This window comes from Nicotiana tomentosiformis, chromosome 2, assembly GCF_000390325.3.
Source record: "Nicotiana tomentosiformis chromosome 2, ASM39032v3, whole genome shotgun sequence".
In the NCBI taxonomy this organism is placed as follows: domain Eukaryota; kingdom Viridiplantae; phylum Streptophyta; class Magnoliopsida; order Solanales; family Solanaceae; genus Nicotiana; species Nicotiana tomentosiformis.
Window position 1 is genome coordinate 141,410,553 of NC_090813.1, and position 2,961 is coordinate 141,413,513.

The window sequence follows — 2,961 nt, forward strand, 5'->3', positions numbered from 1 at the left end:
TTAAATCACTAAGATCTTGATGTAGATTTCAATAACATGTCCAATACAAGGAAGGGGACATATGCCTTACCTCCTACATATATCTTAGCATTTACATTTTACATAATACAACCATCTATATATCCTCGCTGTACAGGTTTGTCTAATACATTTCAAAATTCTTGCTGGTGTAGCATCTTGATGTGGACTTTGTTAGTCGAAGTAAATTACTGTTGTAGGTATTTTTCATGTCTCCATTAGGGTAGTAAACTTTCGTGTTTTGTGTTCAACGTCTTGCTGTTTGGATATATTTGGACCTTTATCTTGTTCCTGCACATATTAACACCACATATTAGCCTATACAACTAGGAAATAAATCTAAATAAAACAATTTACTATACACAAAATATTTTCAGTAATTGTCCATTTGGATGGAATACTCCACTGTACTCAAATGAAATAAGGTAGCAGTGAGTTCTAGTAGTTCAACTAATTCCTATAAGCATGAAGGGAAAATGTTTGGATCACAAAATTTCTAACTAGAGCATCTTTAGGACATCATAATAGCATACAAGTACCCCAATGTCTAAATTGTCCATTTATCCAGCAAGAGCACATTTTACTTACCAAGAATTAATAACATAGTTTACTATATCTTTCAAAGAAGCATGTTCTAACATTCAAGGAGGTGATTTCTTTACATATACAGAATCATGTACATATGAAATCAAGACAGTGTACATAATTGCATAGCAGCTCAAACAGACAAAACTGTTTCTTTTCTAGCACAACTCAAGTACTTCACTGTCTAACTATTCATTTATATAATTGAGGTATAAAGCTTGTTCACAAACTTTATTATCACTCAAGTCATGACAAATAACAGTTTTCTCCATTCTAAAAGATTATAACAATCGAGAGGAACACCCGCACATTGTATATTGCCCTCTCCTTCAAAGCATGCAACTTCATATACACTCCAACTACATCCTTTTCAAAATCTGAAAGCTAGATATCAATCAAATTGTATAAATGATAGCTCAAGATAAAGGAAATTATATTACATAATCTGAAAGGATGAAACTGAAACCATCAATGTTACTGCCTTTCTAAAAGACCACAAATCATTCTCCACGTATGTCTCTATTCAAATAAAATAATTGATGTATAATTCTAACATCATTTTTAACTTAAGAACTCCAACAAACGATGTTCCTTAAAATTATTTGAAAAAGATCAATAAAATCATGAAATCTATATTGAAACTCTCACATGATACACCTGCACCATCTTAATAAGCTCGAGTTTGCATAAAAGATGCTTAGGACAAGCTGCCTCATTTTTATCTTCTTTACACTGGTATGTTGCTTCTATGGTCTTTAAGAGCTTAGAATTTAGCAACTCAACATAGGAAGTAAAGAGTAAAATCAGTGAAGATGCAACCATCATGAGTGATTATGTATGGCTCACAGTGAGAAAAATTCTGTTTCTCGAATGTAATGATTTCTCCACAGATCCATTTTCAATGCCCAAGGTGAACAAGTATCGGAAGATAATAAAGGTTTTTGGTTATACATATTACATCAAACCAAATTACTGAGAATCTACATGATACTTCAAACATAAAAAGAGAATCTAATTATCTAACTAACAGTCTTAACCTGTTCCCTCAATCTACCTGAGATTGAGACTTAAGGTTGGTAAAATACTTAAGATATTATTAGATTATAGAAGATTTTTACTATAGGCCAAAAGACTACCTTATCCATTATAGGGACCTAATTTTTTGTTTTGTTTTTGAGTTACTGATTATGCCAACTTTAATATACGCACAGCTTATTGGTCATATCATTGGAGGAAAACAGAGGACGAGATCAATGTCAATCTTAGTAATCTTTTGAAAAATATCAACTTAAGTAATTTCAAAAATATATATAGAAATATCAAAAACCACAATCATCAACTATTTAGGTTTTAATTTCTTCTTTCTGTCGATTTTTTAGGAAGCTCTAGCTACAAGATCTGCTAAGCTAACTACATTGCTTAAAGAAAATATACAATAAAGAAATAAAGGAATCTTCAAATGTGTACGTCCACATTCAATCAACATTATCCTCACTACACTGCTTATACAAATCTGAAAATAAAAAACATGAATATCTAGAATGAATAACTGAATTAGAACACCTAATAAGTCAACAAAATTCTACCAATTCACCTTTTCTGATGAGGAATTGAACCAATTCACCTTATAGCAAAAGCCACAGTCACAAACCAATCCCGTATTGCCTTAGTCCTCTAAACAAGTTCCTAGAATCCTAATGGGCTTTTTTATATCAATGTGGTAGCAGATATGTAGTGATTTTGGTTTCTCTTGCTTCGTTTGCTAAGTTGTCTCACGCTTTATAGTTTAAAGGAAAATTTGGCAAATCTTGATGGATAAGACTGCACATGAACTAGTTTATTGCTTTGGAAACATCGAAAGAAATTAGATAGTTTTGGTTAAAGATCTCTTCTTTTTTAGTTCCTTTTACCTCTGGATTCATAAAAACTAACAATTTTTTTTTTACTATATAAGAGAAAATTTAATCAACATTTAGTATTTTTTTCTCACAATCCTTAGAACACAAATGTTCACATACTTGCATTCAGAATGACATTTAAGAAGAGAAACACTTTTGTTCCCTACATTTTTTTACTCTCACGAACATAACAACTAGGGGGAGATATTTCAATTCCTCATCCTCCTTGCCCACCAAGCCCCACCTTTGAACGAAACTCTATATACCATCAGTATTCAGTAGAAATCGGCACCGAAGATCCACATACTCAACAAGAAAGTTTTCTGTTTTAAACCTAGAAACAAGAGAAAGAAAGAAAGATAAAGACAAACCTGTTCATATAGACAACTCTTGTCATCACCGGTTTGTGAGTCTTCAGCCACTTCAGATAGACGCGTCGTGAAACAAAGAGGGTGTTTGG

General features: G+C 32.3%; 1 long non-coding RNA gene across 1 annotated transcript; it reads right to left on the reverse strand.

Moving 5' to 3' along the window:
• On the reverse strand, positions 1 to 2,961 carry LOC104114693 (uncharacterized). Its single transcript, XR_690454.4, has 2 exons — positions 2,873 to 2,961; positions 1 to 309 (listed from the first exon to the last, which is right to left on the reverse strand). It is a non-coding gene; the product is annotated as an uncharacterized lncRNA (long non-coding RNA).